The 13657-nt window shown below is 39.0% G+C and overlaps 1 pseudogene; it reads right to left on the reverse strand.

Annotated features, from left to right (window-relative positions):
* Positions 1–430: 430 nt before the first annotated feature.
* Positions 431–13444, reverse strand: LOC149219914 (pirin-like protein; annotated as a pseudogene).
* Positions 13445–13657: the final 213 nt, after the last annotated feature.

The raw sequence follows: 13657 nt of genomic DNA on the forward strand, positions 1-13657 counted from the left end.
AAGGAAAAACCATAAGGAATAGATTCGAGAAGAATCGTGCTATAAAAATTAGAAAACAAAAAGGTCATTCAAAGCTAGAAGATAAAGAGAAATCACTTACATTATGCTAAATTTATAGATTATATAACCTTTCCAACACAGATTGCCTCTCAGTATTCAAAGATTCTTTTTCAAGTTCCAATAGCAAATATTTGATCAAAAGTTGTATCAAATATTTGATACAGATTGCCTCTTTTTCAATATTGAGTTGACTCACCTAATAAAAAACTCACACTCTTTTACCACTTGCTCTTAAGGTGGATTGCCTCTTTTTCAATATTGAGCTGTCTCACCTAATCAAAAGCTCACACTCTTTTACCACTTTCTCTTAAGGTGGATTGCCTATTTTTCAATATTGAGTTGTCTCACCTAATCAAAAGCTCACACTCTTTTACCACTTGCTCTTAAGGTGATTGGATTGCTTGTCCTTGCTTAACTTCTTTTGGGCATTTGGACTGGTTTGTGATAGAAGAGGTTTATTCAAAGCTATTTTGCAAAATGACAAATTTAAAATTTAACATTGGATGAACTAGTTTAAAGCAGAGCTACGAAATAAATATATCAATAAAGCTAGTAACTGACATAGCAACTTTACACTGTTTGATAGGAGAGAAGTGGATGTTTTGTTGAGCATTGATTAAATAACAAAATATATTCACTATAACAATGACTTCTAATAAGATCTCCAACAATTTCCTTGCTTTCAGAAACATAGACAAATGCATTCCAACCCTCTGGAATAGGTTGATGAAGAACAACTCCTGGCTTCATTGTGAAATCCAAGAACATTGTTGTTGTTAGGGTGTATACAGGGGACTTAATGTCCAAAGCTTCCCCAACTATGACAACTGCTCTAACACCATCTTTCTCAACCTTTGGTATGCCTTTACCTTCCAATTCTTGATATGCAAGTTCAATCCTATACAGAAAACCAATGCCTTGTAAGTCGGTAACTGAATTAGAAATAAAGAATGTTAAATAAATTATCTTGTTAGAAGCAAAGGTACTTACATTTTGTCTTTTGATGAAATATTTACCTAAAGTTGCAAGCCAATCTTGACCCCTTTGCTTGCTGGAATTTCACAGTGGACTGTACCTCTTCCAACTACCATCCACTACACAACCCAATAAATTTTTACATAGAACGTTATCACAAATTCCAATGACCTAGGTCTAATACTCAGTGCTCAGATCAATCCTACAACTCCTCGCTTCATTATGAAATCCAAGAACATTGTTGGAGTTCCGGTGTATACACAAGACTTAATGCCCAAAGCTTCTCTAGTTATGACAACTGCTCTAACACCATCTTTCTCAACCTTTGGTATGTCTTCAGAGGCTTCTTCTGGGGCTGCATGTTGAGAGGTAATTTACTCTCCCTCTCAACCACCAAGTCTCTAACCTTTTCCTTTCTCCTCAAGGCTTTGCATGTATCTTGAATCTCAAGAGAATACGGGTTCTCGACCCGTGCAATAATATGTTTCACCTATCCCTTGGTGATGTGTCTAAGGAAAACCTTTCCCTTACTAAAATCCACATCATAGTCACGGTCTTCCAATACTGCGACTGAAACAAGATTCTTCTTTAGTCCTGGAACATACATCACATCTGTGATCTTGAGAGGGGAGCCAGACTCCCTCTGAAAGGTAACCGTACTGATCCCGGTAGCTCTATACCTCTCATCATCTCTAAATTCTATGCTCTGCTTGAGGTCTGTTGGACACCTAATCCTAAATGGGTTAGTGTGGAAGCTGAATAGACTAAGTAGTCCAAGAGACCTTGGGATGTGAAACCCAACAGTCACATGTTGTACTATAAATGTATATCTCTTGTTAATAAAACAAATGTACTCTCCTGATTATCTTTCATATTGTTCTTGCTGCCCATGTGTGTTTAACATGGTATCAGAGCGAGCGTACTCCTGCCCTGCATAATTTCTTTGAACCATTTGTTTTATGAAAGTGTTGCATTTGAGTTATGAGCCTTAACTTGGTCGATTCGTGTATGGGTCAATTTCCGTGTTAAGAGTTGAAATGATGAATTTGCTAGTATTTAATTTGTTGGTTTATAAGAGAAGAATTGTAATGTATGCTCTTCAAACGTTAGCAAAAATTTGCTGTGTGTGCCTATGAGAGGAATTTTGGAATCGAAGTATGTTTTGTCTTCTTGGATGATGAGCGATATTTGTATTAAAATATTGTAAGCTCTGCTCATATCGACTTTGTTTGCACATGTTGAGGAAAGGCATTTTAAGCTGGTTGAATTGCATGAAATGGGCAATCACAATTAAACTAAATGACAGTGTTGTTGAGGTTAATAAATCGATTTTTGTGCAATCGAATTTCATAACAGGAAGACAGGATTTGTTGGGTCGATTTTTGTTTGTGAGCATTATGCAGTGAATTCACACCTGGAGTTGCTTGGTAAAGTCGAGTGCTGAAGAATTACATTTGATAAAGTCATGAATTAAAGCAAATTAATTTGTTTTAGCACTGATTAATCAATGTGCAGAGGTTGATCTAGATGTAGAATTTGTTAGGATTATGTCTGTCCTGAATCGATGAAACAGTAATTGTTTAATGCAGATGTGCAGAGGGGAGTTTTCAAAAGTCGACTTGTGTTTCAGCTGAGATGTAGAAAATAGTCTTGGAGCCGCATTGGTGGTATCATGAGTATATTTGAAGGTTGCGCTGAAGGATGCAATTCTTGAAACTCTGTTGAGAACCATGGTGAATGTTGCCTAAAGTGAACGCTGTAATGGGAGCATGACTGTGTTTGATAAAATGTTTCAGTGGGTGTTTTTTATGGCCAATCATTGCAAAATTCGTTGGGAACTCTATTTTCTTGGAGCGATGTCAGTTATGATATAGTTTGGCTCGGATGGTTGCAGTCGAATGTTGGGCAGTGAAATGCAGAAATTCAAAGAGGCGCAGATTTTTGTTTGAGACTCCGTTTATTCTAAAATTGATTTGTTGAATATTAATGCTATTTTGTACGCAGGAAAAATCATAGCATCAAATCGATTTAATAGGCAGTTTCAATTAAAATTGCAGAAACCAGAGTTTTCAGTGAAAGAACTGAATTAGGAGATGCGTAAGGAAGTTTTAAGTGGAATTGGTGTTGGCACGTTGGATTAGACAGCAATGTGGGCTCGATTTGTCATCGTGGAAGAGCGATTGAAGGATTGAAGAGGAGCTGAATTCAATTCCTATGGTGAAGACTGCGTTTAAGATTGAGTCTGCAGTGGTATTGTGCGTTGAAGGGCGTTCAACAAGTATAAAAACCAGCGTTAAAACAGTGGCAGCACGCTGTTGAGACTAGTGTGTGTGCAACGTTCATAGTTGCTGGCACATAAGGCGTTAATCAAGCTTGATTGAAGTAAAGGCGCACTTGAATTCGCAGAGGCATTCATGAGTGTAACCCCTGCATACGTGGGTTGAATGGTGCGTTACACTGCCCATTGGTATCAGAACCGTTTGAATGGTGCGTTACGCTGCCCATTGGTAACAGAGCCGTATGATGAACACCCAGAAGAACGTTTTGGTGTCAGAACTGTTTGATGAACACCCAGCTCCCATTGTTTGATGAACGCTTGGTATTTCCTACTGTTACGCTGCTCCTGGTATGCGGTATTGAATCATATTAACGTTGTCCCATATTAACGCTGCGTTTCAGTTGAATGCGGTTGAATAATAACATTTGAATGGTATCTCTGCGTGGGAGACAGCTCCTGGTATCGACATTTATATGGTTTCAGTTGAATGCGTTATTGAATGGTATTTGAATGCATTATTGAATGGTATTAACGTTGTGGTATTGAATGGTATTGAATACGTTGTGGTATTGAATGGTATTGAATACGCTGTGGAAGCTACACGACCCTTGTCTTCTTAAGCAAGCAGAGACACCATTATATACAAGGCCTCCCCTTACACGATTTCAACAACTCAGAATATGCCATTCCTATCGATATACGCATTCCAAATAGTCAGAGTTTTTGCAGCCACCTGATTGACGTCCACCAGGTCAATTGATCTATGTTTAATACCCAAATTTGGGATTTTCTTTTATTTTGTTCATCAATTGCGCTGTGTTTAGTACCCATTTGGGAACTTTGGGACTTCTCTTTGATTCCATATATTGTCTACTGTGAAAACATTCCTCTCTGTGACGATAGATATAAGTTTTTTCTTCCTGTACTCTCAGGCGTGTGCGAAATTGTCGTCTGAGTTTTAACATCTCGAGGGTTTGCAATTTTCTGTGCCCCTTGTATCGCTGGTAGAAAAGGGCTCTGCCGGCGTTATTGTCTACAGTTATATATCCAGAATATTGGGCAAAGTTTGCATCTGAGGGCTGACCAGGGAGTTCAGTGATTCTGTCCTTGGCCTGCTCATTTCTCCATTCAATTTCGTTATTCTTCTTCCATGTGGCTATGGATTGCAACGTCAAAAGCAGAACCAGAACCAATCCCAAATAAACTTCACATCTGCTCATCGAAAATTTTTATATTGAGGGAATCTTTCCAACCAGTTGAGCAAGAAGGTGTGTGAATCTTCAGCAGTTCGTTTGTCTCCTGACTTGGATATATCTGAAGAAGTGTTGGTGTAGGTACTTCAAATAATTATTTTATTAATTTCGATACTTGCATTCGAAAGGAAGATAATCCACAAGGGTATTGCCTTTTGATAGCCATCATTTCTGCTTTGAAAGTGATTATGTTGGGGGATTTTTGGGAATGACAGAGTTCAATGTTCATAAGAATTGGGGACTGTTTATATTCTTTAAAGTTGCAGCAATTTGGCATTATTTAGGAGTTCAGTGGAAATTGTTTCAAGCCAAGACTATCCTTTGTAGATCAAATTGGTGTAGTTTCTTAAAGGTTGTTCATATCAGAGATTGTTATTAAACTAGATTGAAGTTGTTGCCAGGACAAGTTCCCTTGGATTCAAGGGTGGTACAGGAAAATATCTTTTTGAGGCCTAAATTGCTTGTAGCTTTGTTGGTAGTTAAATTCTCAGGTGAATTGAAGAAAATTCATTTTTGAATGAGGAGTCTGTTTTCCGGATATCACCATTCTTTGTGTGTTGAATCTATTGCAAGCTGATTGATTTGAAGTTGTTGCCATAAGTTTATATAAAAGAGCGGTGTCCATCTTTTCCTCATTGTTTTACTATTTTTTGAGGTTAAAAATGGCTCCAATTGGTGCAATATTAGAGTTAGTGGACAATCTAATACTCTCTACTATGGATAATACAGTCAAAATCAGCATAGGATCTCTCTTAGAAATTCAGACATGTCTACAAAATGCACAAGAAAAGATTGATTTTTTGCAGCTTGAATCACAGCTACAGCAAGAAGAGCTACATCAAAATAGACATCATTCTGAATCTGTTTTTGTTCAGAACATTGAGACAACCACCCATCAGCAGCAAGTCAATAATGTTACCATTCATTCAAATAAAGCAGCAGTTGTACATGCAGATGCAGAAACTCAGTCTACACTTCCCAAGCCCATCATCAGACCTTGGGAACAACTTGTCCACAACAAGCACAGAACTGGTCTTGGATATGACAAGGACTTGTCCTTTCATATTCCAGACTATGCCAAGCCCATTCAGTTTCAGAGTGCTGGATTCATTCATGACAGTTCACCTGCTCCTCATGACAGTTTAGCTTCAGCTGTTCCAGACTCTGCCCCTCTTCCACAGCAACAACAACAACAACAGATTGTGAAATGCCAACACTGTGACCGAGTTGGCCATTTGAAAGATCATTGTTTTGATCTTCATCCATGTAAGCACTGTCATAAAACTAGCCATTCTTCACACAGATGCTTCAGCAACAAACACCCTGCAAGAACAAAGATTCATCTTGGATGGATCGCTTCTTGGCAATGGGCATCAACAGCCAAGAAGATATTCAAATCACATGTCAGAACTTGTTCCAGAGTATTGAACAGTCTTGCAGTTGAGTTTTCTCCATCATCTCACCTTGTATCTGACAGGGGGGGAAATGATGGTCATCTACAAGCTTCAAAGTCACATCAAGCGAACCTGAGCCACAACCTGCCACACCAGTTTCAGAGTTGTAGCCAGAAACAAAGATGCCCGTGAACATAACTTCAGTTGGCAATCTGGGACACTTCCTCTAACATAATACTTCAGCTTCTTGCCAGTGTCGGAAGAATTCCAGGAACAAAATTGAGAACACTTCCTCTAGCAGAAGACTCCAGCTTCTTGCCAGTTTTGGAAGAGTTCCAGGAATTGCATTAAGCATTCCAGAGTTGTTGGTCATCCTTAAACCATCACAGGTTGAGACTTCCCTTTTCAGGTTGAAGTTTTACCTTTTATGCGGGGCGAGACCTCCCTTTTATGGTTGAAGGTTTCCCTCTTTAAAACAATAGGATCACTTCCTCTAGCAGAAAACTTCAGTTTCTTGCCAGTTTTGGAAGAGTTCCGGGAACTGCACTAAGCGTTCCAGTGTTGGTGGTCATCCTTAAACCACCGCCCTTTATACCAACATTTCATAGAGCACATTCAGCCTAGTGCTGCCATGCATTTTTTGCACATTTTGTATTACAGCTCTCTTCTTGGACTCATACATAACCCTTCGGATTAAGGGGGGGAATGTTGGACACCTAATCCTAAATGGGTTAGTGTGGAAGCTGAATAGACTAAGTAGTCCAAGAGACCTTGGGATGTGAAACCCAATGGTCACATGTTGTACTATAAATGTATATCTCTTGTTAATAAAAAAAATGTACTCTCCTGATTATCTTTCATATTGTTCTTGCTACCCATGTGCGTTTAACAAGGTCTTTCTCCTCAAAATCACTAAATAGATCTCTATTCCCTGTCATATGGAATGAGGCACCATTATCAGGATACCACACACCTCCCATGGTAGTGTCGGACATGCATGCAATGAGAGTGAAATCAAGTTCGAATTGTGAAGCTAGAGATTCACTTGATCCCGCTATTGTTGGCTCCTTCTTGCTTGCTTTCTTCTGTGGGCAGTTCTTGGCATAGTGCGCGTGCTTGTGACAGTGAAAACACTTGAATTTCCTCAAGTCCATCTTCTTTCCGCCCTCCTCCCCTTGGGGCTTCTTTCCCTTGGCCTTCTTTGCCTTACTCGCTAAGGCAAAATCCTCTTCCACTTCCTTGGAAGGGGTCCCATCTCTAGTGTTCCTCCTGATCTCCTCTTGCATCAAATCTGACCACAGTCGTTCCCAATCTAGCAGCTTCTCCTGACCATTGACAGAGTCCTGATAGCTATGCCAACTCCTTGGGAGTCCAAGAAGAGAAAGACTCACCATATCATCATCGACAACAATGATTCCAACACTTCCAAGTTCATCACGACATTGAGTGAACTTGGTCAAGTAATTTGGAATTGAGTCGCTCGCCTCCATCTTGATTTTTCGAAGTTTATCTTTCAGTGCCAACTTCCTTTGGTCACTGTTGTTCTAGAAAAGTTCCTTCAATGCTTTCCACATAGCATGCGAAGTTTCCTTCCCATGGAGACTCAAGACAATGTGGTCTCGAACTCCCTCAAGGATTATCTGCCTCACCCTTTCCACACACTTCTTCCATTCGGCCAGATTCTGAGCATCTGATGCTGGTGGCTTAGGAATGTCCTGATTAATGAATTCCTTCAAGCCATTATCTTCCAACACGGTCTCCATCCTGTCCTTCCAGACTATATAATTTGAGCTTCCATCTAAGGCATACTCGAGCCACAAACTGTAGAACGCCATCTGCAGATCTTGAAGTATGAAATACAAATTCGAATTTCACCTATAACCTTGAACTCAAAACTTTGAAATATCCTCTAGTAGATAATCCTATAGATTCACAAGCTCATGTAATCTACTAAAACAAGAGACAAGAATCTACTTCTACTCTTTACAATAGAAGCACATAAAGATTGAGCAAAACAATAATCGATAAGAGGAAGAAAATTAATGGCACATAACACAATAAATATATGGGGAGAGACACAGCTCAAAACCCCACTATTTGTATTGCATTAATCAAAAATCCAAGATGATAATAAAATTCTTGTTCTCACAAGAACAATCCCAACACTCAGTAAAATCAATCTCCAACTCACAAGCAAACTCTTGGCCAACACTTAGCCAATTCTCCATCTCTCCAAGTCCCTATTTCCTTGTGCAATTCCTATGGTTGATTAGCCCATCTTAAAGGGAAACCAGTGCATCCAAAATTGTGCAATCCCTTCAAGGTTCAGTTCCTAATTGCATGCACCATCTGTACAACTCAGAAAATTATACAACAAATAGTACATTGTCCCTGCACTCTAGTCTCAACTGGGTCTTTCTCAGAATCGACATGCATGAGTTTCTGATGAGGGAATCTTTAGTTAACTGGAGTAGCACTAGTTAATGCATTAGTGCACCAACTGACTGTTAACTCTCTATTAGTTCCTCAAACAGTTTGGAACTAATTTAACTAGACTTAACTCAGTAAACTGAGTTAACTAATTAAAACTCATACTTAACTCATCTTGGACCCCTATAATATAAGGAGAACATATACATGACTTCAGAAAGATTTCCAACTTGAAATTCCTAAGTTAACTAAGTCAACTCACTCTAGTTAACTATTACAAGTTGCTATGAGAATAGAATTCGATTTTAATTCTTAGTTTAATTCAAGGACAAATTAAACTGGAATTTCTGGATTCTATTTTTATCATTTCTTGTTGTTATTTTCAACACTCCCTCTCAACAAGAAAGGAATTCAACTCGATCCCGATCTTGAACCTTTGGAATGTTTTGTATGCAACACTTCTCTCTAGTGTTGTTGCTCCAACAACTCCAGAAACAAAAAAAAACATCCAACCTGAATCAGAATGATGCCTCTGTCATCAAAGTCTCTAACTTCTATTGCCTCTTTTGATTGAAAATTTTGTGCTTCTATTGACTCTGCCTTTCTACACTGTTATCGATCCTTCTCTGTGCTTCTTTAGTATCTGACCGCTCTAGCCTTTATCACTTTGATCTCTGACTGCATCAATCTCACTGATTCCTCTTGCTACTATGTACTTTGGGTTCTCATAGCAAGGTCCGATCCATGAGATAAAACCTCTGAATTGATCTTGCCCAATTTCAGCCCATTTGGGACTATCACTTCACATCGCCCCACCTCACACCTAGAGGTATGGCTGCATGTGATACCTCTACCCACCTGGCTTGAAATTCTCCCCTACTGGAGGTCCCTGCATGACTGGATGCCTCCACTCAGTCTCCTCTCAGCTTCTCCAATTATGGGTTCTCCAAAATTGTCTGAGACTACTTCTGAGACAGCTTCTTCTCTGCTTGAGTGGATCTCTCCACTCAATCTCCTCTCAACTTCTCTAGATGTGGTTGCTCCACAACTTCCTAAAGTTGCTTTAGAGGCTTCTTCTAGGGCTACATGTTGAGAGGTAATTTACTCTCCCTTTCAACCACCAAGTCTCTAACCTTTTCCTTTCTCCTCAAGGATTTACATGCATCTTGAACCTCAAGAGAATACAGGTTCTTGACCCGTGCACCGATCTATTTCACCTATCCCGTGGTGACGTGTCTAAGGAAAACCTTTCCCTTACTAAAATCCACATCATAGCCATGGTCTTCCAATACTGCGACTAAAACAAGATTCTTCTTTAGTCCTGGAACATATATCACATCTCTGATCCTGAGAGGGGTGCCAGACTCCCACTAAAAGGTAATCATACCGATCCCGGTAGCTCTATACCTGTCTTCATCTCCAAACTCTATGCTCTGCTTGAGGTCTTTCTCCTCAAAATCACTAAAGATATTTCTATTCACCGTCATATGGAATGAGGCACCGTTGTCAATATACCACACACCTCCCATGGTAGCGCCGGCCATGCATGCAATGAAAGTGAAATCAAGTTCGAATTGTGAAGCTAGAGCTTCACCTGCTGTTGCTACTATCGGCTCCTTCTTGCTTGCTTTATTCTGTGGGCAGTTATTGGCATAGTGCTCGTGCTTGTGATAGTGAAAGCACTTGACTTTCCTCAAGTCCATCTTCTTTCTGCCCTCCTCACCTTGGGAATTATTTCCATTGGCCTTCTTTGCCTTACTCGCTAATGCAAAATTTCCATCTCTAGTGTTCCTCCTTATCTCCTCCTGCATCAAATCCGACCACAGTCATTCCTAATCTAGCAGCTTCTCTTGACCATTGACAAAGTCCGGATAACTATGCCAACTCTCTGGGAGTCCAAGAAGAGCGAGACTCGCCATATCATCCTCGACAACCATGATTCCAACACTTCCAAGTTCATCACGACATTGAGTGAACTTGGTCAAGTAATTTGGACTTGAGTCGCCTGCCTCCATCTTGATTTTTCAAAGTTTATATTTTAGTGCCTACTTCCTTTGGTCACTGCTGTTCTAGAAAAGTTCCTTCAATGATTTCCACATAGCATGCGGAGTTTTCTTCCCATGGAGACTTGAGACAATGTGGCTCGAACTCCCTCAAGGATTATCTGCCTCGCCCTTGCCACACAATTCTTCCATTCGGCCAAAGTCTGAGCATCTGATGCTGGTGGCTTAGGAATTTCATGATCAATGAATTCCTTCAAGCCATTGTCCTCCAACACGGCCTCCATCCTATTCTTCCAGGCTATATAATTCGAGCTATCATCCAAGGCATACTCGAGCCGCAAACCCTAGAACGCCATCTATCGATCCTGAAGTATGTATTGCAAATTCGAATTTCACCTGTAATCCAAAACTCAAAACTTCGAAATCTCCTCTAGTATACAGCTCTCAGCTCCGATACCATGTAGAAAAATCCTACATATCTAGCTCTAATACCATGCAGATAATCCTATAGATTCACAAGCTCATGTAATCTACTAAAACAAGAGACAAGAATCTACTTCTACTCTTTACAGTGGAAGAACATAAAGATCGAGCAAAAAAATAATCGACAAGATGAATAACATCAATGGCACATAACACAATAAATATCCGGGGAAAGCCACAACTCAAAACCCCACTATCTGTATTTCATTAATCAGAAATCCAAGATGATAATACAATGCTTGTTCTCACAAGAATAATCCCATCACTCAGTAAAATCAATCTCCAACTCACAAGAAAACTCTTGGCCAACACTTAGCCAATTCTCCAACTCTCCAAGTCCCTATTTCCTTGCACAATTCCTATGGCTGATTATCCCATCTTAAAGGGAAACCAGTGCATCCAAAATTGTGCAATCCCTTCAAGGTTCAGTTCCCGATTGCATGGACCATCTGTACAACTCAGAAAATTATACAACAAATAGTACATTGTCCCTACACTATAGTCTCAACCAGATCTTTCTCAGAATCGACATGCATGAGTTTCTGATGAGGGAATCTTTAGTTAATTGGAGTAGCACTAGTTAATGCATTAGTGCACCAACTGACTGTTAACTCTCTATTAGTTCCTCAAACGGTTTGGAACTAATTTAACTGGACTTAACTCAATAAACTAAGTTAACTAATTACAACTTAGACTTAACTCATCTTGGACCCCTATAATATAGGGAGAACATATACATGACTTCAGAAAGATTGCCAACTCGAAATTCCTAAGCTAACTAAGTCAACTCACTATAGTTAACTATTACAAGTTGTTATGAGAATAGGATTCGATTTTAATTCTCAGTTTAATTCAAGGACAAATTAAACTGGAATTTCTGGATTTTATTTTTATCATTTCTTGTTGCTATTTTCAACAGTCTTTACCTTCCAATTCTTGATATGCAAGTTTAATCCTATACAAAAAACCAATGCCTTGTAAGTCGGTAACTGAATTAGAAATAGAGAATCTCAAATAAATTATTTTGCTAGAAACAAAGGTACTTACATTTTGTCTTTTGATGAAAGATTTACCCAAAGTTGCAAGTCAATCTCAACCCCTTTGCTTGCTGGCATTTCAAAGTGGATTGTACCTCTTCCAATTGTCATCCACTGCGCAACCCAATAATTTTTTACTCATAACATTATCACAGATTCCGATGACCTAGGTCTAATACTCAGTGCTCATATCAATCCTTGTTGACCTTAAAGGAAAGTTCATCAAAACCATAAGAGAATGAAAATTGTCCAACCTACAGATCACCATCTTTGATGGTACCCTTGTGTACTGCAAAATCTTGATGTGTAAAAGCTCCCCTCAGACAAACCATGTCCTGTAAGTTATTTGAAAAAGTTGGCTCTCAAATAAACAAATAATGGGTTCAAGCGCCCACACAAACCATCAAACATTTTAAATGGAACCAATTTTAGTCAATTGTGATGTTATAAAGTCCCTTTCCATCAAGAAATTTAAGCAAATCATGACAGTAAGCATGATTATTGAAATAATCTAGTCACCAACAAAATGTATTGGTGCTTGCCCCATCTGCTCAACGTAGAAGGCAACCATTTCCTCTTCCAAAATAGATAGAAGAAAATATATCCATGTCTGATAAATAAACAATTGAATCCATGAAAGGCCCAAGTATTGGCAGATGAAGCTTATGTAAGATGGGTTTACCTTCAACGTGTATGTGACAGTCTCAAAACCTTAATAGAAAAAGGAAGGACAATACAATTAGTTTTCAACAAAAGGACCTAGGCTTCCATAGGATACTACACACACCCAATGGAAAAATCAAAGTGTTATTGAGTTTTTAAATAGGAAAAATATTGTACCTCTGTGAGGATGGTCCAGAAAGCCAGCAGGAGGAGAAACTAAAAGCCAAATGAAATTCACCATTAATAAGACAGTTCTCTTGACAAACCACATTAAAAAATGAAAAAAAATCAACTCAAAATCGACAACTTATGTTCTGATCTGATCAAGACCCATCGTCTCTATTGTAACCCAACTGTAGCCCAAGAAAGATTAGAGGAATTTCTTACACGAGAAGGGCAAGAGTTTGAATCTCATCATCTGATTGTTAAGCGAATTGGGTTCAATTTAATTCCAAATTCATTAAATAAGAAAACTAACCTGGAAATTCATCCAACAGAAGGAAAGGATCCAAATTATTCAATTTAGGCCTGCATGCATATCGATATCCAAAAATTTGATGAAATCAAAACGCCGAACCTCTGAAAATAAAAAGAAAAAACCTAAAGATTTCCATGAATATTACCTTCCAATGCTTCATCTAACAACTGCACCATCTCCTTTAGGCTGCGACTTGGAAAGAAATTTTCTCCCTACCAGGTGAGGCCTTTCAAATGGGGTGATCTAGGTGTTAGTCATCTTGAATGGAACAATATTATTAATCTCAACAACTCTTGAATTTGAGAATGAAAGACTGATTCGGCGCTTAGAATTAACAACAAGATTTTAGGCAATTCTGTGCAGCAGGAAAAATGGCGTGGAAACAAACATAAGAAATGATAAGCAAACAATAAAAACAATGGGGATCCTTGGTTTGAAGTGAGACCTGTGGCCAAGGAAACTCTTTCTTTGCTTCAAAAGTCTTGAAATAAAGTCACTTTCAACAGATAATTGGGTTGCACCCAATTTTTCAAGACACGTGGATAAATTCATGCTTTACTTACTTACTGTTGGAAAAAAGGCAGTAGCAAATGGTGGAATGAA

Source organism: Pinus tabuliformis, chromosome Q (genome assembly GCF_031772625.1).
Source record: "Pinus tabuliformis cultivar Carrire ecotype Pingquan chromosome Q, CPIR1, whole genome shotgun sequence".
Taxonomy (NCBI): Eukaryota; Viridiplantae; Streptophyta; class Pinopsida; order Pinales; family Pinaceae; genus Pinus; species Pinus tabuliformis.